The sequence below is a fragment of the Erythrolamprus reginae genome, chromosome 2 (assembly GCF_031021105.1).
Source record: "Erythrolamprus reginae isolate rEryReg1 chromosome 2, rEryReg1.hap1, whole genome shotgun sequence".
Lineage (NCBI taxonomy): Eukaryota > Metazoa > Chordata > Lepidosauria > Squamata > Dipsadidae > Erythrolamprus > Erythrolamprus reginae.
This window is the reverse complement of record NC_091951.1, coordinates 44,967,688-44,993,289: the sequence shown is the minus strand read 5'-3', so window position 1 is coordinate 44,993,289 and position 25,602 is coordinate 44,967,688. Positions and strand designations below refer to the sequence as shown.

The following is a 25,602-nucleotide window of genomic DNA, read 5'->3' as shown; positions in this document are numbered from 1 at the left end:
CGCGGTGGGCGGGAGGTGGAGGTGGGGAGGGCTCGGACTCACTGAGAAGAGCAGGAGCGGCCGGGCGCCAGTGGCAGGGGAGGAAGGCGAACACTGGGGAGCTGTCGGCCAGTCAGGAGTGCGCAAAAGGAGGCGGGGAATCCCACGATGGGATTCCAGGGGCGGAGCTTTGATGTCACAGAGACTCCTTCCTGGCTGGCCGAAACAGGGAGTTGAGGAGGAAATAAAGCCACGGGCCAGGAAGGAGTCTCCGTGACGACAAAGCCCCGCCCCCAGAATTTAGTTAGTTAGTTAGTTAGTTAGTTATTTTATTTATTTTATTTTATTTTATTTATTTTATTCTATTCTATTTTATTTTTATTTTATTTTATTTTATTTATTGAATTTTTATGCCGCCCTTCTCTTTAGACTCAGGGCGGCTTACAACATGTTAGCAATAGCACTTTTTAACAGAGCCAGCCTATTGCCCCCACAATCCGGGTCCTCATTTTACCCACCTCGGAAGGATGGAAGGCTGAGTCAACCTTGAGCCGGTGATGAGATTTGAACCGCTGACCTTCAGATCTATAGTCAGCTTCAGTGGCCTGCAGTACAGCACTCTACCTGCTGCGCCACCCCGATGGGGAATCCCACAATGGGATTCCGGGGGCGGAGCTTTGACATCACGGAGAAGGGTTCGGGTTCGGCAAACTTACCCGAACTCTGCCGCCAAGTTCGGGTAAGTTCGCCGAACCCGAACTTCGTAGGGTTCGCCAAACACTACTTAACAAGTTTCTCCCTTAACAACATAAAAGGTTGGGCTCAATTGTGGTCGTAGTTTGAGGACTCTACCTGTATGTTTTCAAGTGACAAAAACTATCCCTCAGATCAGGTGGGGGATTCCTACTTACCGCCACTACTGGAACGATGTGCATGCAACTCCATGTATGCCGTGTGCACGGGTGTGCGCCTCAGAGAGATTTTGCTTTTGCACATGCGTGGAAGCAAAATTTTGTGAGAGGACATGCGCGTGTGAGATTTCAGCATTTTTTTTTGCTTTCACACATGCGCAGAAGCAAAACCTGCTGAAATCTCTCTCGCGCGCACATCCCCTCATCAGATTTTCTTGCTGGGGCGCATGCATACCAGCACGGAGTGTGGCTTGTACCAGCTACCAACCCATTACTGCCTCAGATATAGAACATAAATCCCTAGCAGCAAACTTGAGTATTGACAATACTTGAGTTTAAAGCAGCCCAACTTTTTCTCAAAGGCAGGTCAGAAATATTGGCAGGAGAGACATTAGCACCTATTGGTCATTATCGGGCACGAAAACCAAAATCACACGCATACACTTTTGTGGCACAAGTAAAAATTCTACAGGAACCCCTGCACAAAAAGGACAAAAATCTTTTAAAGTACTGTGGATGGATGGATGGATGGATGGATGGATGGATGGATGGATGGAAGGAAGGAAGGAAGGAAGGAAGGAAGGAAGGAAGGAAGGAAGGAAGGAAGGAAGGAAGGAAGGAAGGAAGGAAGGAAGGAAGGAAGGAAGGAAGGAAGGAAGGGTCAAAGCTATTGTCAGCTCTAATATTAATATAGCAATGGGTACAATCTATCGGTTAATTCTAGGGGTTTTTTGAGAGCTATGCTACACAGAAACCTCCTCCTTTCCATTCTGATGATATGCCACTATATCTCTGCATTTTCAGATATTATGTATGTGCTTGAGGTATCACAAAGGAAGTTTAAAGGGTAGCATGGAAACAAGGATGAATTTGCCAATGGAGCTTAACAGGATAAGAGTTGGAAGAGAGTCCAACCCATTCCCCAAGCAAGAGACCTTGGATTGGTGGGTGGGTCCATAACAATATTTCCCTCAAAAATAAGACTTGGTACCATACTTCCCTAAAAATAACACTATAACATTATATTAATTTTTGCCCCCAGACACATTAGGGCTTAATTTTCCAGTTGGGCCTTATTTTGGGGGAAACACGGTACTTAACTCAAGACTAAGAATAAAGCTATTCTGTAATCATGATTTAAGAAAAGACGAGTACAAATAAAAAGGGCCGAAGTCTGTACTTATAATCTACAAGGCCTGCGGCTTTTTTTGCATTCCTGTCCCAAAACAATCGGGCTTATAATGAAAAACAAGTTAAAAATGTGGAGCAGTGCTTGAAGAAAATTACAGTGGTACCTCATGATACGAACCCGGGGTTCGGAAATTTTTTGCCTCTTCTTACGAACTTTTTTCGGCTTACGAACCTACCGCACATCGCAAAATGGCGCCCGGCTGTCACCTTTTAAAACAGCCGGGGGGCTTCTTGGCATTCTCCCGAACCCGAACCTGAACTTTTCGGGTTCGGGAGGCCGCCGAGAAGCGCCGCCACCCGTCTGTCACCTTCTGAAACAGCCGGGGGGCTTCTCGGTGTTCTCCCGAACGCCGAAACCGGAAGTTTGGGTTCGGGTTCGGGAGAACGCCGAGAAGCCCCCCGGCTGTTTTAAAAGGTGACGGCCGGGCGGCGGCGGCCAGCAGAACGCCATTTTGCAATTTTTTTTTTCTTTTTGCACGCATTAATCGCTTTTACATTGTTTCCTATGGGAAACAATGTTTCGTCTTACGAACCTTTCGCCTTACGAACCTACTTACGGGACCAATTAGGTTCGTAAGACAAGGTATTACTGTATACTGATTAGAGCAGCGAGCAGCCGCAAGAGGACCAACCAAACAGCCAAGAAAGGAAGTAATATTCCATACAGAGGAGAGGATTGTTTGGAAAAAGCCCCAGGAATGAGCAGCAGAATACACACCATAAATTCTACAGTGCTGTAACCATCACAGAAGCAACTGGCTGTAGTGAATGGGTAAATCCCATCAGGCACTTCCCTCTCCAGCTGTCAGGCCAAAGCCATCGTTTTGAGACTTTGGCCTGCCACAAGTAGAACAATACTGTGGGAATTGGGGAGGGCTGGTTGCATGAGAGGGGAAGATACTAGAGACAACACATTCTTTCCAGAGGGTTCAAGGTCCTCCTTTGTTCAGCACCAGCCGGAAGTACAGAGGAAGACCGTGGACATGTGATGAACTTGTGGGTGTGGGGACGAAGGATGAACCTTAACCTGGGTGGAGAACTGTAGGAAAAGTTAGTATCAAGATGACTACAGTTCGTAACCAACATGGCTCTGTCAATAAATTGGAACTGGGGAGAAGGTCAAGGTTAGTCTCTGATTTACAGATGTTATTTGGAACGCTGACACTTGCATTAACTCAATAACTTGGACTTTAAAGAGTCCTGGGTGCCCGAGCACACAAGTAGCAGTGTCTGTAATGGCTGCAAATGGCATACATAGACACAAACCTTCACCGACTCATATTTGCAACAGACAGGATAAGGAGGGGGGGGGGGAAGAAGAGGAGGAGGAGGAGGAGGAGAAAAAGAAGGAGGAGGAGGAGAAGGAGAGGAAGAAGGAGAAGAACAACTACTACTACTACTACTACTACTTGTAGTAGTAATAGTAGTTGAAGACCATCAGCCCTGGAGGCCATCTTAGAAACATAGAAGACTGACAGCAGAAAAAGACCTCATGATCCATCTAGTCTGCCCTTATACTATTTTCTGTATTTTATCTAAGGTTGGATATATGTTTATCCCAGGCATGTTTAAATTCAGTTACTGTGGATTTACCAACCACCTCTGCTGGAAGTTTGTTCCAAGGATCTACTACCCTTTCAGTGAAATAATATTTTCTCACGTTGCTTCTGATCTTTCCCCCAACTAACTTCAGATTGTGTCCCCTTGTTCTTGTGTTCACTTTCCTATTAAAACACTTCCCTCCTGAACCTTATTTAACCCTTTAACATATTTAAATGTTTCGATCATGTCCCCCCTTTCCCTTCTGTCCTACAGACTATACAGATTGAGTTCATTCTTTCCTGATACGTTTTATGCTTAAGACCTTCCACCATTCTTGTAGCCTGTCTTTGGACCCGTTCAATTTTGTCAATATCTTTTTGTAGGTGAGGTCTCCAGAACTCAGCACAGTATTCCAAATGTGGTCTCACCAGCACTCTATATAGCGGGATCATAATCTCCCTCTTCCTGCTTGTTACACCTCTAGCTATGCAGCCAAGCGTCCTACTTGCTTTCCCTACCGCCTGACTGCACTGTTCACCCATTTTGAGACTGTTAGAAATCACTACCCCTAAATCTTTGTCTTTGGATCTTTAGGGCTGCCTCACTTGGTGGATGGGAATGCTGTGGGAACTGGGATGTATAGCCATAACAACATTCTTTCACTGGGAGTCATGGATATTCACCCTGTACCTGGGGAGGCATGACTGGGAAACCACTCCAGGTAGGATGGTGACCTCATTGGACCATGTCCATGCAGGGGAGGAGACTTTGAGTGGGGAAAACCTGGGAGGCTTCAGATTCAGGTTTCCCCAGATGTGCCAAATACAATACAGTCAAACCTCGTCTTACGAACCTAATTGGTTCCAGGGGGAGGTTCGTAAGACGAAAGGTTCGTAAGACGAAACATTGTTTCCCATAGGAAACAATGTAAAGTCAATTAATCCGTGCAACCAAAAAAACCCGCAAAAAACCCGCTGCCGCCTGGCTGTCACCTTGTTTTAAAAGGTGACAGCCGGGCGGCGGGGCTTCCCAGCACCCCCCCCAACCCCGAACTTTTGCCGAACTTCCGGGTTCGGGGTTGGGGGGGGTGCTGGGAAGCCGCGCGGCTGTTTTAAAAGGTCACAGCCGGGCTGGGGGGCTTCCCAGCACCCCCCCGAACCCCGAACCCGGAAGTTCGGCAAAAGTTCGGGGTTCGGGGGGGAAGCCCCCCAGCGCGGCTGTGACCTTTTAAAACAGCCACGCGGCTTCCCAGCTGTCTCCCGAAGCCGAACGCCAAAGCCGAACTTCCGCGTTCGGCGTTCGGAGACAGCTGGGAAGCGGCACGGCTGTTTTAAAAGGTCACAGCCGGCTGGGGGGCTTCCCAGCAACCTCCCGAACCGAACCCGGGGTTCAGAAAAATTTTGTCTCTTCTTACGAACTTTTTTCGAGTTACGAACCGGCGTTCGGGAGGCTGCTGGGAAGCCCCGCCGCCCAGCTGTCACCTTTTAAAACAGCCGCGCGGCTTCCCAGCTGTCTCCGAACGCCGGTTCGTAACTCGAAAAAAGTTCGTAAGAAGAGGCAAAATTTTTCTGAACCCCGGGTTCGTATCACGAGTTGTTCGTAAGACGAGGGGTTCGTATCTTGAGGTACCACTGTATCTGTCATTTGCTGATGACTCTAAAGTGTGCAATAGGGTTGATATTCCTGGAGGCGTCTGTAATATGGTAAATGATTTAGCTTTACTAGATAAATGGTCAAAGTAATGGAAACTGCAGTTTAATGTTTCCAAATGTAAAGTAATGCACTTGGGGAAAAGGAATCCTCAATCTGAGTATTGTATTGGCAGTTCTGTGTTAGCAAAAACTTCAGAAGAAAAGGATTTAGGGGTACTGATTTCTGACAGTCTCAAAATGGGTGAACAGTGCAGTCAGGCGGTAGAGAAAACAAGTAGGATACTTGGCTGCACAGCTAGAGGTATAAAAAGCAGGAAGAGGGAGATTATGATCCCGCTATATAGAGTGCTGGTGAGACCACATTTGGAATACTGTGTTCAGTTCTGGAGACCTCACATACAAAAAGATATTGACAAAATTGAATGGGTCCAAAGACGGGCCACAAGAATGGTGGAAGGTCTTAAGCATAAAATGTATCAGGAAAGACTTAATGAACTCAATCTGTATACAGTGAACCCTCGATCATCGCGAGGGTTCCGTTCCAGGACCCCAAGCGATGATCGATTTTTCGCGAAGTAGCGGTGCGGAAGTAAAAACACGCACATGCGCAGATGGTGTTTTTACTTCCACCGCCCTTCGCCCCGCCCACCCCGTTGCTCGCGCCTGGGGTTTCCCGGCGCGCGCGCCGCCCGCCCACGCCATTGCTGGGGCCGCTTCCCAGCTGGGAAGCGAAGCTGGGGTCCCCGCGCGCCCGCCTGCCCACGCTACGAGCGGCATTTCACCTTCCCTCCCAGGCAAAAAGATGCCGGCATTCTGGGCTGATGGGGTCGGACTTCCCAGGCGGAAGGCGTGCCCCTCTCCCCGCATCTTTTTGCCTGGGAGGGAAAGTGAAATGCCGCTCGTAGCAGCTGCTAGAGCCGCCGGCATTTCACTTTCCCTCCCAGGCAAAAAGATGCCGGGGCACGCCTTCCGCCTGGGAAGTCCGGCCCCATCATCCCAGAATGCCGGCATCTTTTTGCCTGGGAGCCCTTGTGGCTTGAGGCACCTGCTCCGACAGCTGGCCCAGCTCCGAGCCCCGAGCCCGGCCGGCATTCCTTGGAGCCGAGGCCGGATGCAGAGCCGTCGGGCTGGGCTCTCTCTCGTCGGGAGGGCGAGATTCTTCCACAAGATTTCTGGCTGGCGTGCTGAGGGAAGCGCGCGGCTGCCCTGGGTGGGCGGCCAGGCATCCCTTTGCTCCCAAACTTCAGGAAAGCAAGAATGGACGCCGCGGGGGAAATAAACCCCGCTTTCCCACCGCCTTGCAATCAGAAGAGCTCCTTTCCCTCGCCTGTCAATCACGCCCGCTTTTTAAATCGCGCCTTTCTTTTCTTTTGCAAAACAATCGAGTGATTCTCTCCGGCTGGAAGGAACCACTTCGGTCGTCGAGGGGGGGTTCCCTTTACCAAACGATGTTTCCCCAGATCGCTCCCCTCCGCAAGAACAGAAAAAGGCTGGTCCGTCTCCGTCTCCGTCTTCTTTCCTCCCCCAGGAATCAGGAGGCGGCGCCGAACCCCTCGCTTTCCTCTCTCACACACACACACACCGAAGCTGCTTTCGCCCCCCCCCGCCAACTTTTTCTCTAGCCCTTCCTTCCCGCCTCGTGAGGTCACTTTTCAGCTGTCGCGGCGGAGGCTTCTTTCGCCGAGTTTTGCACGGGGGGCGGGGGGGGGCGCACGCGCGGCGGTTGTGTGTGTGTGTGTGCGCGCGTGTGTGAGTGAGGGGGCATTTTTGACCCTCCGGGGAAGAGCTCGGGGTTTTTTTCTTTTCTTCTTTTCGGCCCATCTCGGAGTCTCCGGCAAAGGGGGGGTGGGGGTTGTTGCCTGGAGCCTTGGGGCATGTTGCTTTTGCAGAGGGACCGTGACCGCGCGCGGCGGTGGGACCCTTTCCCTAGACTGGTAAGTTTTTAGCGCCGCAAGGTAAGCTTCGGGGCGGGGCGGGCGGGGCCCTTTTGTGCCAGTCGGGGAGGCGGTGGCGGCTGCAGCAGAGGCGGGCGGGGGAGGCCGGCCCGCCGGAGGGGCGATGCGGGCGGCGGAGACAGGCGAGGTCCCGGCCGCCCCCCGCCCACTTGGCCCCAGACCGGTGCAGCAGGAAAGGGATGGAGAAGGCTCACTGGCAGCCCTTGCCCATCGCCGCGCCTTCGCTTCCCCCCCTCCCCCGCTGGATCCGGCAGCGTGCTGAGGGGAATTGCCGCGGACTGGAGGCAGTGAGGCAGACCGGCTCCGAGGCGAGCGGCCGGAGCTGCGCCCTCCTTCGCCCGCCAGGTGAGGCGAAGGCGAGGGGCGCGCGGCTGCAGCGAGGAGCCGAAGATCTTCGGCTCCTCGCTGCTGCTGCGCTGCCGAGCAGATCAGCTGCTAGGCGGCCGCTCGAGAGCAAGAGGGGGAGAGATAGAGAAAGAGAGAGAAGGAAAGAAAGAGATGAGAGAGGGAGGAAGAGAGTGTGAGAGAGGAAGAAGCAACATAGAGAAAGAGGGGGAAGACCCAGGGAAGCCTCTGCCCGGCGGGGAAACTCCACCATCTACGTATGCGTGGAAGGGCACGCATGCGTAGATGGTGGAGTTTACTTCCGGGTTGAAAACTAGCGAAATAGCCCTTTCGCGATCCTTGAGGACGCGAAACTCGAGGGTTCACTGTAGTCTGGAGGACAGAAGGAAAAGGGGGGGACATGATCGAAACATTTAAATATGTTAAAAATATGTTTCTATGTTTCTATGTTAAAGGGTTAAATAAGGTCCAGGAGGGAAGTGTTTTTAATAGGAAAGTGAACACAAGAACAAGGGGACACAATCTGAAGTTAGTTGGGGGAACGATCAAAAGCAACATGAGAAAATATTATTTTACTGAAAGAGTAGTAGATCCCTGGAACAAACTTCCAGCAGACGTGGTAGATAAATCTACAGTAACTGAATTTAAACATGCCTGGGATAAACATATATCCATTGTAAGATAAAATACAGAAAATAGTATAAGGGCAGACTAGATGGACCATGAAGTCTTTTTCTGCCGTCAGTGTTCTTCTATGTTTCTATGTAATAAAATGGAACATTGAGGAGCCTCGGAGTCTTACTTGGTTGTGGGTGTTACTTGGAACCCTGACAACAACACTTTCCTGGGCAGGCCCAGCAGAGTAGTCTCATCCTTGAGTGAGTAAAGGCCAATCCTAAAGAAGGGGAATTGAAGAGAAAGCAACCGAGTGAAGACCAAAGACAAAACACATTCTTAGAGGACAGATGCTTTTGTTTTCGTTTCCTCAAAAGGATGTGGAATTGCTGCTCTTTACTCACATGCCACAGGCCAATGCTACGGAGCTGGTTTTCCTTTCCTCAAGAAGCAAGTATCGTTTTCATCATCATACATATTTTAGAGTAAATTGCTCAAGCTAGGAGAGTCTCGTCTGTCGCACAAAACCGTATTTTATTAGCGTTTGTTGCAGAGAAATCAATTTCCAGAAGCACCCACAAATGACTGATTCTGCTGGATTCATTAACTTCTTTAAAAACAAGAAAATAGATGAAGTAAATTTTATAATACCACCATAGACTCTTCTTCAAGCACTTACAGGTAGAAGAGAACAGCTAGTTTCATTTCAGCCGCAGACAAGCACAGAGTGGACAAGAGAGCAGAGTGGACTGAGCCACGCCCAGCCTGAAGATTAAGCTTTCAGTTTTGATTCTCTGCACAAACTCGGAAGTGGTTAGCTCCCATTGGCTGACTCAGTTGCTATGCCTATTCATTAGCTGACCTTGTTACCATTGGCTTTCCCTGTTCATGAATGTTCTAACAGTAATAATGGGAAGGAGCTGGTCATTATATCCCCTTACTCCATGGAGAACCTGCACCCAAGAAAACAGATGGAGCGAAAGAGAACATTTTATTTATTTTATTTATTTAGATTTGTATGCCGCCCCTCTCCGCAGACTCGGAACAGAACAGTTCCAGCCCTCCCTTCAACAGGGAATTAGGGAAAAGAGGAGAGGAGAGTGGAGAGAGGAGAGACAAGATGGATCTAGGATGTGGATCTAAAAAGGAACGATTAAAAGAACTATTGCAAACACCACCAATGAGGGGAAAATAATTGTGATAGGGGAAGAAGCTAACATGGCTGCAGAGAAAAGCGGGGAGATTCTCCAAACACAGAAACAGAGAAGTCTGACGGCAGAAAAAGACCTCATGGTCCATCTAGTCTGCCCTTATACTATTTTCTGTATTTTATCTTAGGATGGATATACCGTATGTTTATCCCAGGCATCTTTAAATTCAGTGACTGTGGATTTATCAACCACGTCTGCTGGAAGTTTGTTCCAAGCATCTACTACTCTTTCAGTAAAATAATATTTTTTCATGTTGCTTTTGATCTTTCCCCCAACTAACTTCAGAAGATCTTAGAAATACAGATTATAGAATATTATAAAGAACTATATGATAAAGATAACATTAGTGAAGAAGATATATTAAAATACTTAGAAAAATCTAAAATCAAACCTATAAGTAAAGAAGAAATACAGATTAACTCAGTTTCTCAAAAGATGCTGGGAGCAATAAGAAGTGTTTAATCAAAATAATGAGCAACTAATGAGCATACTAGCTGCTCAACAGAAAGCACATTTTGATAAACAACTGAAGGACGTTAACATCCACCTCTCTCCTAGGAAAATGAGATGTTTTAGGAAATATTAAACGGGCAGAACGGGAGGCAGAAACTTAGCCCCCTCACACATTTGTCAATGGGCCAATAGACTGGATCAGTCTATTCTACATAACAAAGATCTACCTCCTTCAGGCAGAGCTATAGTAGGAATTGTCCAAAGCTTTTCGTTACATCAACACCCAGCAAGAGTCAACCAAGCCTGGCACTCAAAACACAACCTACAGTTACCCCTGCATGGCCCCATGGGAGTCTGACAACCAATCAGAACACAAGCTCAACTTCAAAGACCAACATAGGGTATTGTTATGTCTGGAGAGGTCCGATTAGAAATAAAACCCATACACGTTCTCAAACATGGATCAAATTGGTGAATACAAATCCAGGCAAGAGACTAGTTAACTCATGCTGAACTCATTCCCGGCTAATGAGCAGTCCAGGCTGCGAGCCAAGAGTCATTAATCAGAATCTTTTGGAATACAGTACTGTATCTCTAACAGCTTGACAAAAACAGTACAGTGAAAAATCAGCAATGTAGGTCTGAATAAGAAGGCTGTGAAAGCAGTAACTTTGCTCGGCTGTGATTTCTTCACCGCCATGATGATAAACGGTTGTTCACCATGTCCTCTTCCTCCCCCCCCCCAAAAAAATTGTCCCTTATATACTGACAAGGCGTGACTAAATGTCCCATAGATCTATTAACACCAAGAACCCCTCCTTTTAAGATATTCATGTCTGGACCACATTCTCCTGACTCCTGCATCTAACAGGGGGTCCCCCCCTCCCCTAAGTCCCCATCATCCTCTGACTCACTCAATCCCAAAGCTGGGGGTGCTACAGTCTCTGTGGTTCCCCAGTCTCTAACTCCTCTTCACTCTCACTCTTCGACTCAGATGGCAAGAATACTGGCCTGCGATGCCAGTACTACTACTACTACTACTAATAATAATAATAATAATAACAACAACAACAACAACAACAATAATGGAATAATAATAATAATAATTATTATTATTATTATTATTATTATCATTATTATTATTATTATTTATTAGATTTGTATGCCGCCCCTCTCCGAAGACTCGGGGTGGCTCACAACAGTAATAAAGGGAAATATAACAATAGAACAAATCTAATAATTAAAAAGATATATAAAACCCCAACAATTAAAACCATACAGCACATACATACCAAACATAAAATATAAAAGCCTGGGGGAGATGTCTTAGTTCCCCCATGCCTGGCGATAAAGGTGGGTCTTGAGTAATTTGCTAAAGACAAGGAGGGTGGGGGCCGTTCTAATCTCCGGGGGGAGTTGATTCCAGAGGGCCGGGGCTGCCACAGAGAAGGCTCTTCCCCTGGGGCCCACCAAGCGACATTGTTTGGTCGACAGGACCCGGAGAAGGCCAACTGTGTGGGACCTTATCGGCCGCTGGGATTCGTGCAGTAGAAGGCGGTCCTGGAGGTATCAGGCATCATCCATCCTGATCCTCAAAATCTGTGACCAGCTGAGGCGGATGTGGACCACTCACAACAGGTATAAATCTCTCTCTCTCTCTCTCTCTCTCCCCTCCTTCCCTCCATATTTCCAGTGTCTTTCTCTCCACTTGGAACTGAATCCGGATGGAAATTTCTTCCAACACAACGAACAAAATGGTAGAATTATCATTTTGGATCCCAGTTGTGGGCAAAGATTATATCTATTGTACCACAAAACTGAGGTGCAAGGGGAAACAGGTTTGATATTTAAGACTGACAGCATCTTTCAGTACTGAAAAAAACAGAAAGTTTGTCCAAAATATTTGAGATACTCTAATAATGGATTAAGTGCCAGAAGACTGGAAGAGGCAAAATTTGTCAAAATCTTCAAACAGGGAACAGAAGAATTAAGGAAACCATCCATCAGAAGACTGCTGAGCTTTAGTATGAAATTACTTCATTATTTACAATTATACTAGAACAACCCAATAACCTCTTGGGTCACCATTTCAGAGACATTTGCTTACCAGATTCCTCACCTTCATTAATGGCAAAGCTTCTAACGTACTAGAAAAGTTCTTTAGAAATTCGGGAAGATGTTTAGAGATACAGTGATCCCCCGGGTATTGCGACCCCGATCATTGCGAAATGGCTATATGGCGATTTTGCAACCCGGAAGTAAAAACACCATCTGCACATGCGCGCCCTTTTTTCTATGGGCACGCATGCGTAGATGGCGCCGGGCAGATCAGCTGCTGGGCGGCTTCCCTAGGTCTTCCCCCTCTTGCTGGCGGGAGGGCGAGCGGCGGGCATCAGCGAGGAGTTTCCCCACCGCCCACGCAAACTCCTCGCCGCCGCCCGCCCGCCCTTCGCCCGCCCACGCCGTTCATTCTCGCCGCTTCCCAGCTGAGTCCTGAAGCGAATTCGCTTCAGGACTCAGCTGCGAAGCGGCGCGAGTGAGCGCGAGCGAACGGCTTGTCCGCCGCCCGCTCGCGCATCGCCCGCCCACGCCGTTCATTCTCGCCGCTTCCCAGCTGAGTCCTGAAGCGAATTCGCTTCAGGACTCAGCTGGGAAGCGGCGCGAGCGAGCGCGAGCGAACGGCTTGTCCGCCGCCCGCCCGCCCTTCGCCCGCCCACGCCGTTCATTCTCGCCGCTTCCCAGCTGAGTCCTGAAGCGAATTCGCTTCAGGACTCAGCTGGGAAGCGGCGAGAATGAACGGCGTGGGCGGGCGGCGGACAAGCTGAGTCCCCTTCCCAGGAACCCCAATCTTCGGCTCCTCGCTAGCGCTGCGGAAGTAAAAACACCATCTGCGCATGCGCAGATGGTGTTTTTACTTCCGCAGCGCTACTTCGCGAAAACCCGATCATTGCTAGGGGTCCTGGAACGGAACCCTCGCAATGATCGGGGGATCACTGTATTGCCTTGGAAGTAGCAGACCCACAGCACAATCCAGCATCAGCAGTTGACCACATTTTATGACATTTTTATATTATGTCATAAAAGGCCTGATAATTTTTAAGTCATGTGGTATTTTACTGTATAAAATTTGCCAAACTTCAATTCCACAGGAGTCATAAATTCTAGATTCCAGACACATTAAGTAGTTTAGTCCAGAGGTCCCCACCTTGGCAACTTTAAGACTTAAGGATTTCAACTACCAGAATTCTTCAGCCAGCAAAGCTGGTCTTCAGAGGCAATCACACTATGTTTAACAGGAGATGCTCCTGATGATTGGAGAATGGCCAGTGTTGTGCCTAGCCACAAGAAGGGCAGTAGAGAAGAAGCTGGTAACTACAGGTCAGTTAGCTTGACATCAGTTATAGTTAAAATGATAGAGACTCTACTGAAAAAGGATAAATCAGCACCTAAAAACCAATAACTTATTGGACCCAAACCAGCATTGCTTTTCTGAGGGCAAATTATGTCAGACTAATCCCACTGATTTCTCTGACTATGTCACAAAGGTGTTGGGTGAAGGTGGTGCGGTGGATGTTGCCTATCTGGACTTCAGCAAAGCCTTTGATACTGTTCCACATAAAGAGCTGATAGATAAATTAGTGAAGATTGGGCTTAATCCCTGGATAGTTCAGTGGATTTGCAGCTGGCTGAAGCATAGATATCATAGGGTTGTTGTTAATGGCGAGTATTCTGAGCAGAGTCTAGTTACAAGAAGTGTGCCACAAGGGTCTGTTCTGGGTCCTTTTTTAAAAAATATATTTGTGAGTGACATAGGGAAAGGTTTGGTAGGGAAGGTTTGCCTATTTGCCGATGATTCTAAAGTGTGCAATAGGGTTGATATTCCTGGAGACTTCTGTAATATGGCAAATGATTTAGCTTTACCAGATAAGTGGTCAAAGCAATGGAAACTGCAGTTTAATGTTTCCAAATATAATACAATGCACTTGGGGAAAAGGAATCCTCAATCTGAGTATTGTATTGGCAGTTCTGTGTTAGCAAAAACTTCAGAAGAGAAGAATTTAGGGGTAGTGATTTCTCAAAATGGGTGAACAGTGTGGTCAGGCGGTAGGAAAAGCAAGTAGAATGCTTGGCTGAATAGCTAGAGGTACAACAAGCAGGAAGATGGAGATTGTGATCCCGCTGTATAGAGCACTGGTGAGACTACATTTGGAATATTGAGTTCAACTCTGGAGACCTCACCTACAAAAAGATATTGATAAAATTGAACAGATCCAAAGACAGGCTACAAAAATGGAGGAAGGTCTTAAGCATAAAACATATCAGGAAAGACTTAATGAACTCAATCTGTATAGTCTGTGGGACAGAAGGGAAAGAGGGGACACGATCGAAACATTTAAATATGTTAAAGGGTTAAATAAGGTTCAGAAGGGAAGTGTTTTTAATAGGAAAGTGAACACAAGAACAAGGGGACATAATCTGAAGTTAGTTGGGGGAAAGATCAAAAGTAACATGAGAAAATATTATTTTCCTAAAAGAACAGTAGATGCTTGGAACAAACTTCCAGCACGCGTGGTTGGTAAATCCACAGTAACTGAATACAGGAAATAGTATAAGGGCAGACTAGATGGACCACGAGGTATTTTTCTGCCGTCAATCTTCTATGTTTCTATGCATTCCCCTTTTACAACTAACAGAATTGTCCCTATTTAAAAATATACCAAACATTCCATCTAGGTATATTCTGCAATACCTGATGGATTGCAACCTGCAGTCTATTATTGTTTGCATAGTGATATCTGCATGCATAATAATTGCAATCTGTATTCTATTGTTTTTTCAGAAACAATGTGTCTCTATCAATACTCAAACTTAGGAGAAGGTTGGAGGAGGAAATAGGAGCATAGCAGTTGTGGGTTGCTCTCGGTTCAGACTGAGTCTTAGAGCCATTAGCAGTGGTGGTGGGAGGCTCCGCCCACTCACCCAGGATGCTTCAGTGCACAAAAGTGGGAGCACAAACTGGTAGCAAAGTAATTTACAATCCACCACTGAAGCAGAGGTTTGAAAGCCTTACATGAAATCTCCTTGAGTGGTCTCTTACAAAACGGCTTTATAAACCGAAATAATTCTGCCTGCCTTGTCCGAGAAAACCAGGGCTTGATTACCTAGGCCTCAAATTAATGGTAAACCTCAAATAAATTGCTATATATTACAGAGTTAGCCGAAATGAATGCTTAAGAAAAAAGTGCCTTTCTGTAATTTGCTGCGCTAATGCAATTTATAACATGTATTTGCAAAGAAGCCGTTTCAGAAGCTATTTTGGATTACAGACATTAGCATATAAGGAACTGAAAGTAGCAAATGGCAGATGTCACATGTAGACACGAGTATGTGCTAACTGACAGTCTGGACAAGACTACAAAGAAGTAAGTTGTGAAATGCGTGCACAAATGTATAAAAATAATGTCTTGGGATGAGTTCAGGGCCACCCCCTGGACCTAACTATTCCTTGCTGACCTAACATATTTTTCAGAGTACAGCTGGCACAGTGAACTGGACTCAAGCAGAGCTGGACAGGAAAACCAGAAAATTAATGATGATCCACCATTAGTGGTAGTAGTGACACAGGCTGTATTTACCAAGGAAAATAGGCGGCAGAGGACTTTTGCAAGTGAAGCAGACAGTGGAAGAAGAGAAGCATGCATTAGCTGACTATGTGAAGGAGAGCAAAGAGTCAGTGTTGATGGAGGTCAACAATAGGAAGCTTCTCAAGGTGAAGCAAACTAAGGACCAGTACAGAAAAACTGTAACTCAATGTCGTATTGACAGTTGGCGGAATAAAGCATTGCATGGCCAGTTCTTGGAGAAGATTGAAGGCAAAGTGGATAAAGAAAAGACATGGTCATGGCTTACAAGTGGAACAATCAAAAAGGAGACAGAAGGACTAATACTGGTGGCACAAGAATAGGCCATTAGAACAAATGCTGTCAAAGCCAGAATTGAAAAATAAACAGACGATCCAAAGTGCAGACTCTATAAAGAAACAGATGAAACAATCGATCACATACTCAGCTGCTGCAAAAAGATCGCACAGACTGACTACAAGCATAGACATGATGCTGTGGCACAGATGATCCACTGGAACTTGTGCCGGAACTACCATTTACCAGTGGCAAAGAACTGGTGGGATCATAAGCCCGAAAAAGTGGTTGAAAGTGAGGAGGCAAAACTACTGTGGGACTTCTGACTTCAGACTGACCGAATTTTGAAACATAACACACCAAACATCCTGATTGTGGAGAAAAAGAAAGTATGGATCATCGACATCGCAATCCCAGGGGACAGCAGAATTGAGGAGAAGCAGCTAGAGGACTTAGTGAAATACAAAGATCTAAAAATCGAGCTGCAACGACTCTGGCATAAGCCAGTGAAAGTGGTCCCAGTGGTACTTGGCACGCTGGGCGCAGTGCCAAAGGATCTCAGCGGACATTTGAAAACCATCGGAATTGACAAAATCTCCATCTGTCAATTGCAAAAGGCCGCTTTACTGGGATCGGCAAACATAATTCACCGCTACATCACGCAGTCCTAGGTGCTTGGGAAGTGCCCGACTGGTGATGAAATACAAAATCCAGCATAGTGATCTTGTTTGCTGTGTTGTATTGACATAATAATAATAATAATAATAATAATAATAATAATAATAATAATAATTATTATTATTATTATTATTATTATTATTATTAATTAGATTTGTATGCCACCCCTCTCCGAACACTTGGAGCAGCTCACAACAGTAATGATCAAAGTAAGTGATGTAAGTAATGTTACAATGGTTGTTCATGTTCCAAACTGCTCATGAAATAAACCTCTTGAACCTTACAGTAAGAATTATTTTTGGTGATGCTGTCTTCTGTTTCTTTTATTGGGATAGCTTTATGACACTTCTAAGGGATTTCACAATTTGTATCAATTAGTTTTCCATTTTGCATGTTGGATTAGTCAGCTTTACAGGTTTCTGGATGACAAGGTTTATAATGAGCCAATAAGCCAACCATCATGGCTACCTATTATGACCACTGCAGTTCCAGAACAGTTGAATGGCAACAGGTTCCCTACTTCTAAATCAGCAAGATGGTCTGATGACCAACACACGTATTTAAGGATTCGCACCCATTCTAAACAATAGGAAGGATGACTTCTGGGAAAGCTTAATACAGAAACCTGCCTCCAAACAGAGGATTCTGGAATGCAATCAGCTTTAGGAAACACAACTTCTCTTTGTTAGACCTCTTAAGTCTTGATACTGACCTACCTAAGCCCCAAATAGAAAACATCCAGTAATTGTTCTGTCTCAGCGTCCCCCCTCTTCTCCACCACCCCAGAAATCGGATGCACACCTCCGGATTAACTAAGAAAGGATCTAATATGTACAAAAGACTTATGTAGTTTTAAAAGTCTTTTCTAAAGGAAAGCAAAGTCCAGCATCATCTTCATCGTAATGGTTGCAAAAGTCTTATCAGCTGGCCAGAGTCCCAGAAAGAAAGAAATACGGCACTAATTATCAAGTTGAAGCGAGATTCAGAAGCATAAATTTTCAGAAGTTGGCTGCAAGCCTGGAGCTCATCAGGAAGCCAAAACTGTGGTCTTTTAAAAATCACAAACTGCAAACTAGAGCTGACTGGATTCTAAGATGAATGTACGTTGTTCTCTGCACCGAAGTGACGCATGAATCCGTCTTAAAAACCTTGAGGGCGTGGCTCAGCAGCCAGCACTGCTACTCACGAGTAAATCTCCTCCTAATGAACCACTCATGCCTCCTAGAGGCCCTGCGCATTCTAGCATCCAGAAGAGGCTGCTCTTCCTCAGCCTGAGGAATGAGGCGATTTAGAGATCGTAAATTTACCTGATGTAGCGACAGATGGCAGGGTTTGTGGTGACCACGGAGCTAATGACATACACATGAGTTTGGATGAATCAAATGAGGGAGATGATGGATGGATGCTCGTTTTAGACGCTATCAGAGACGCTTAGAAGAAAGAGAGAAGAGATATTAGAGAGAGTGAGGAATTAATTAATCAATTACCTCACATCCGGGTGTGAATGGAAGAATAATAATAATTTATAGTTTATTAGATTTGTATGCTGCCCCTCTCTCAAGAAAGCTGATTTCGTTCAATCTTGCAATCCCAAAATGAACGTGTCCAGGACACGCTCCGGAGCGTAAACTAAATAGTGTGTGATTTATTGCCTGCTTTTATGACTCCTGGCTAGCACTGATTAGCCCATAAATTTTAGAATGACTTGTGGAATGTGTTTATGTTACTACCAAGATAATCTACTTAATTGCTAAAGATAGAAATAAGAACAAGGAGAAATAAAGATGTGTTTTTACTAAGAGATGCATTGAGCAATCATTTATTCCAATCATTATCTGTAGGAACCTGAAACCAGAACAGGTATATATGTATAAATCTATTGTGTTAAAAGGCTGCGAATTCATGAATAATAATCAAAACATGTAACTGGTTCGTTTATTAAACTATTAGCCAATTTGTTTAGTTTGGGCATATCATATGGTACAAACCTAGTAAAATATAATATCCAGCCAAAACATGATTGATTTCAATGATTAAATATTCGATGAAGTTCCAATCCTACTGTATCTACTTTTCATTCAATCTCATGGCAATTGAGATCAGATTTGGGTTTAACAATAACCTAGCCCAGTTCATTTTCTCAATTCCTCGTGTAATATCATGCTGTGAATGCAGAAAACATGTCAGAGTGACAGCACTGTAGCATGACACAATCCTGCTATATAATTAGGAAGATCAGTCACTAAGGGAGGAGAAAAATAACGACACAACACTGTTGCACACTCTAAGCTAAAAGTGCCTCTTCCAAATAGAAGTATTAATCACTCTATATCAAAGGCAGCTGGTCCATTAATAGGCATTTGATTTTTGCACATCACATTGTAATTTTTCTATGAAATGAAAACATGAATTAAACAAGTCTCTCACAAACTCTAGACATACTTGCAAAACAGAAAAATGTTTCAAATAACTGTTTCAAAGATGCACAAAGCAGATAATATAAAAAGGTTTTCAAAACCAACAATCTCATCACCAAATGATTATCTCACTGAATCAGGGGTCTCCAACCTTGGCAACTTTAAAACTTGTGGACTTCAACTCTGCTGACTGAGGAATCCACATGTCTTAAAAGTTGCCAAGCTAGGAGACCCTTGCACTAAACGACCTCTTAATATTACTCTTTTAGGATCAAATTCAAACTCAAATATTGTGGTATCACTCAAAAGTCCTGCTGGAAATAACTGTTAAAAGCAAGGCACCCAGTTGCCACAATTGTGAACACTTATCAGTCAGAGTAACTTTTAAATAAACTCACATAAAGCTGCAATGCAAGACAACTTTAAAGTGTTTTTACACCACATATTTATTATAGTTTATGATCTGTTTGTGAATGGCTCTTAAATTCTAGCCAGCTCCTCCTTACAACCAAATGGCTCACTTATTAGTTTATTTTAGGTTTTGACTATCTATCTATCTATCTATCTATCTATCTATCTATCTATCTATCTATCTATCTATCTATCTATGTTTTCATAGATTTTCACGGGTACAGGTATAATGGTCTTGGTATATACGTTTGTTAATGAGGGCTGGTTTCCAGATGTTTGGTAGGCGGGAGGTATCATCCCGCTTGTTCATATTATGGGGATGTTTTTCTATTTCGATGGCTTCCAGATAGAAAAACATCCCCATAATATGAACAAGCGGGATGATACATCCCGCCTACCAGACATCTGGAAACCAGCCCTCATTAACAAACGTATCCCAGCCATAGAAACTGAAACCAGACTCAGAATACACATTGCAAAACAACCAAGTAGCCTGCAAGCTCCAACTACTCAGGATATCACACCTAATCCACAATCATTAACTAATCAGCATACCTCAGTTACATCAATGACCCCAGGTGTTACCCCACTGACTCACCAGGAAGTTTCTACACAGCAGGCAATTGCTGAGCCATCAAACCACACCCAGCCACCAGTATTTATAGAAGGAAGGCAGCTCAGGTCTCACTGTGTTCGCCCTAGAACAAGGACAGAAGCACCAGCCTGAAGATGACGAGTGGGACCTCGTCGAAACGTCGCCAGAAATTTCTAAATCCTACACGGGAAGAAACCCGAATATACAAACACCGTCATATATATATATTTCTATGCCACCCTTCTCGAGAACCAAGAAAAATAAAACTTAAAACAACTCACAGTTTATATTGTTTTAGCTTTATGTCATTATTGAAGGGTAGGAGTTTTTACAAAGACTTCAACTGGAAAAGATAGAGAAATTCTAAAAATCGGGACACATTATTGACCATTGTGAATTTGTGATGTAAATGATCTTTTATTAAAAAAAATGGTGGCCAATAGTCACAACCCCTCCCCCCTATCAAATTTTTAATGTAAAATAATGGGAAGAAACCCGAATATACAAAGACCGTCATATACTGTATATATATTTCTATGCCACCCTTCTCGAGAACCAAGAAAAATAAAACTTAAAACAACTCACAGTTTATATTGTTTTAGCTTTATGTCATTATTGAAGGGTAGGAGTTTTTACAAAGACTTCAACTGGAAAAGATAGAGAAATTCTAAAAATCGGGACACATTATTGACCATTGTGAATTTGTGATGTAAATGATCTTTTATTTAAAAAAAATGGTGGCCAATAGTCACAACCCCTCCCCCCTATCAAATTTTTAATGTAAAATAATGGTTTTGGATCTTCACATTAATCAGTGAAAGATGTCATTTGGTTTTGAAAGAATGGACCAATTAACCAAAATGAATTAAGACTTATACCACAGTAACAAGAGGATAATTTGGCTTCTGAACAAAAGCTTGCTTGATAAAATAAATTTAAGAGATACTTTGGATATTTTCTCAAAGACATACACCATAAATTAATTTCATAGCTGTTGAATGAAAAATAAATACTTCCAAACAAAGATCCTTTTTTTTAAAAAAAATCATTCATTCCTAGAGTTTTTCAAGAGCGGATCACCGTTGTGATACTGAAATATTTATAAGCCAATAACTGTAAACTTATGTATGGTCCACAAATGACTGAAGAAGATCAAGCAATGTTGTGATCACTGTTCCTGAATGTGTTTTATTACAGCACCCTTTTCTGTATGGCTCTTCTGTTATGTCTGGACGGGTCAACGATCAGAAATAAAGAGACACACACGCTGTCCAAAATTTGACCATAGACAAAACCTATTGGTAAAACACGTTCATGCAATAAACTGGTTAATTCTAAAGAATTTCACGCTGGCAGCATTCTAGCCAGAGATGAGAGAGATAAGAGAAGTCTGGGCTGCCAGCCAGAGAGTCATTAATCAGTCCTTGAAATGTTTCTAGCAGTTTGACCAAAACTTACGATTCAGTAAAGCTTTACAAAACAGGAGGCTGGCAGGGACGACAAAGAACTGGAAGCAGAAAGGCCTCTCAACTTCGTTTCTCCAATCGCCATGATAAAAATGTTGTTCACCATGTCCCCTTTTCCCCAGATTGTCCCTTATATACTGGCAAGGTGTGGCCAAGTGTTCTATAGATCTACTAACGCCAAGAACCCCTTCTTTTCAGATATTCATGTCTAGACCACGTTCTCCTGACCCCATGCATTTAACAAGGGGGCCTGGTCTACTAATTCCCCACCATCCTCTGACTCACTCAATCGCATACCTGGGGGTGCTACAATCTCTGGTGGTTCCTCAGTCCCTAATTCCCTTTCACTCTCACTCTCAGACTCAGATGGCAAGAACACTGGCCTGCGATGCCAGTACTCATCCGTCTCTTGATCCTCAAAATCCATGACCAGCTGAGCTGGACGTGGACCACTCACAACAGCTTCGAAATCACATCCAATTTCTTGTCATTCAAAGCAGTGGAAATCTTAAGAATTGCAAGCATTTCTGCCCTTAAATAATGTCTACATCCATCCATCCATGCATCCATGCATCCATACATATACCTACATATACATACACATACACGCACACACATGGATATAGATGTGTGTATGTGTTTGTGTATATACACACACACACATATATATACATTATTGGATACACACATATGTAACACATTTTTGCTGATAATTAAAATGAAGGGAGAATAGTATAGATCTATTTCAAGCTATTATGCTCTCATCAGCTAGCCATACCCATACCCGGATTTGAACCTGGGTAGTCTGCCTATAAGGCATTAGCTTTTAACCTCTAGGCCACAGGTTCTCCTCCTGTCTCAGCTTATAGTCAGCTTGTACCATAGATCTATACTACTCTCCCTTCATTTTAATTATCAGCAAAAATATGTTACACATATAGAATATAATTTGTCAGCTATAAAAATTTTAACTGGAGGGACCCAGAGGCAAAAAGAAAGCAGAATGCTCCCTCCCATGTTTGGGTATACCAGGGTGATTCGACCCAAAACCCCCCAATATATATATATATAAATGTATATATATAAACATACATACATACATACTTATGCACAAACACACATGTATATGTATGTGTGTGTGTCTATATATATATATGTAACATATTTTGCTGATAATGAAAATACACATATATACATACACCTATTAGCAAAATATGTCGCACACACACACACACACACACACACACACACACACACATATCATATGTTTTTGCTGAATTTGAAAATTAGGGGAGACTAGGATAGATCTATTTTGGCCTTGTTCTGGCCTCATAAGCTAGGCATACCCTCTCACTGGGATTTGAACTTGCAGCCTTTACTTTGTAAGGCAGAGAATTAACCTCTAGGCTACAGTATCTAATCCCTTCAGCTTTGTTTTTTCAATATATTTATTTATGTGTTTGTTTGTTTGTTTTGTCCAATACACAATAATACACAATGAAGGTTTTAGAGGATATATTCAAATAGAATATATTAAAGAAAGAAGAGAAAATATAGGAGTAAAATATAACTAGAGAGAATAGCAGAAAAGATAGAAGAGATAGAAGGGATAAAAAAAATAGAAGAGAAGATATATGAGATATAGGAAAGACTGTAGGACAGGGGACGGGAGGCACTCTGGTGCACTTATGTACACCTCTTACTTATTATATGTATATAAAGAAAAGAAAGGAAAACTTGTACAGATCTATTTCAAGCTATTATGCTCTCATCAGCTACCCATACCATTACCAGGATTTGAACCTGGGCAGTCTGCCTGCATGGGGAAAAAACATACATAGGTATACATACTTAGGTACATATATAAATGGTTGATTTTCTGTTGAAATTCTTCGTTTTCACTTATCAGCAAAAATATGTTTACACACACACACACACACACACACACACCTGTGAGATGATGTTATTATTCTTGTGTATTGACCATGAAACTTGTGTGGAAAGGAAGAAAGGAGGGACTCCTACCAATTCAAACCCAAGATCTGCACCCAAGGTGGTGCACAACAATGGTCAGGCAAACCCCTGATGTAAAAAAGAAAAAAACCCAACCCAAAAAACTGAATGACAATCCTCTCTTTTTTGGGGACAAAGCTGTCTAAGAGAGCCACCAACACCAGCCAAGGAGGCAGCAGCAGCAGCAGCAAGAAATCAGCAAAGAAGCCTCTTTTTGACCCAAAACGATGGATCGTCTCCCAATCTTGGAGGATGACAGCTGGGTGAAGGGAGAGGGGGATGGAAGGAAGGGGAGGGAAAGGCTCCACATCCTGACCGCTGATCCGGGGCTTTGCAGGGCTGGGGGGGCTTCCCTCCACATACCCCCGCCCCGTAAAAGTAAAGCCAAAGTAACCCAGGAGGAGGAGCAGGAGGAAGACGAGGGGAACATGCCAAGGCAAATGAGGGGCGGGGCGGGGGCAGGCGGAGGGGAAGGCGGCTTGGCAATGGGGAAAGGGGTGTGTCGCCCGGCGGGGCCCTGAGGAAGCGGCGGCGGTGGGCGGGTGGGGGCGACCTGCAGACCGGCCGGGAGAGGGAGGGGAGGGAGAGCGCCAAGGGAGGAGCATCCCGTGCCGAGCAGAGAGAGAGAGAAGAAGGCGAGGCCGAGGTGCCCCCCCTCCCTTTCCCTCCCCCGATCCGCCACGCCTGGCGTGCAGCGCCCCCCCTCGGGGAAATCGGTCGCGCCCGCAACCTACCGGCCGCCGCGGGGACCCAGCCAAAGCCGCTGCGCCGATCCACCCCTGCAACATGGCCGCCCGCCCGCCGAGCGCCGGAAATACCGGGCGGCTTCCGCTTCCGGCCGCAGAGGGGGAGAAGAAAAAAAGTGCCCTAGCTGCCCCCCTCCCCTCCCCCTCCCTCTCTGCCAAGCCCTTCAGCACCTGGGCAACACCTCCGCCGAAGCAGCTTCCGTCCCTCTCCTGCACGTGACAGGTCCCGCCCTTTCCTTCCCACGTGTGGGCCCGCCCACCTTCCCAAGGCCCCGCCCCTAAAGCCCCCTGCCTCAATGGCAGCCCTCAAGCCCATCTTCTGCCCAGCAATCCTTTTGGTGCCCCAGCCTAACTGGCTCTTCTATGACTTGTGGACTTCAACTCCCAAAATTCCTGAGCCAATCACACTAGCTCAGGAATTCTGGGGGTTGAAGTCCACGTGTCATAGGAGAGCCAATTTTGCCTATCCTTGGCCTAACCAGTTCCCTCTTTTTTAAAATGTTCTCAAGCAAAGACTCCTTTGCCAGAGCATCTTTTAAGTCTCCCTGGCACCTTCCTTCTTGCCTCTCCCACCCCATGGAGATTAGGTGAAGTCTGAGGGTTTTCCACAGCTGTGGGCTATTAGCCAGAACGCTAAATTGCGCTCGCCACCGCAGCTTGTGAGTGCTTGCGGGGCCAGCGCAATTTTGCTTCTGCACTTATGGAGGTAGCAAAATCACGCACGGAGCCGCAGGTGCACCCGTGTTTTAGCATGCGCAGAAGCAAAAAAAATTGCTGAAACAGGCGCCCCTGTGGCTCTGTGCGCGATTTTGCTATCTCCACAGGTGTGGAAACAAAATCGTGCTGGCCCCGCAACTACTTAGGAGCTGTGGTGGCGAACGCAATTTAGCGTTCCGGCTAGTAGCCTACCACTGGTTTTCCACATTGATCCAGATATGGATTCATCTGGTGTGGAACCTCCCATAATAGTCTCTTCTTTGATGATGATGACCAGTGAAGGGCTACCAAAAATTTAACCAACACACCGTGGGCGTGGCTCATGCAGGACGCCCTGCATTTTCTTTCAACATTTTTCAGTGCAAATTGGGTTCTCTGGGGTGGAGCTCCATTTTCACTACTCCACTGCGTCCCGTCCCGTCCCCCCCTCAGTCTGGACATGATGACAATGATGGATGAGGATGATAAGCAGTATTGAGTTGCTACCTGGTATGGGCCACACTGCGCACTGGTAGTAAAACCAATGTGCGCGCGGCTCCGGGCAGGCAGAGTGAGGCACGTCCCAGTGAGATTTTGCTTCTTCACATGAGCCAACCGCAAAATTTTGTGAGAGGCCCCACACGAGAAAGATTTTGGTGGGTTTTTTGCTTCCACGCATGTGGAACACTGACACAGAGACTTCGTTACACCCTCCAGTGCTATTGATCAATGCTAATTATCTGGCGAAACCAACCAATAGTGGGTTGTTACCAGTGCGGTAGTGGACTGCGCAATGGTAGCGGACGTC

At 45.2% G+C, this 25,602-nt stretch overlaps 1 protein-coding gene across 3 annotated transcripts in view; it reads right to left on the bottom strand.

Annotated features, from left to right (window-relative positions):
* The window catches only part of CCDC71 (coiled-coil domain containing 71), a 39,169-nt gene extending 14,839 nt beyond the window's left edge, over positions 1-24,330 (bottom strand). Inside the window, exon 1 of one of the 3 annotated variants that reach the window (XM_070738052.1) lies at positions 24,270-24,330. The gene's annotated coding sequence lies outside the window, so the exon portion shown is untranslated. Of the gene's footprint in view, positions 1-23,289; positions 24,174-24,269 lie in introns of those variants that run through there. The other 2 variants (XM_070738051.1, XM_070738053.1) reach the window with 2 other exon arrangements.
* Between the last annotated feature and the right edge of the window lie 1,272 nt (positions 24,331-25,602).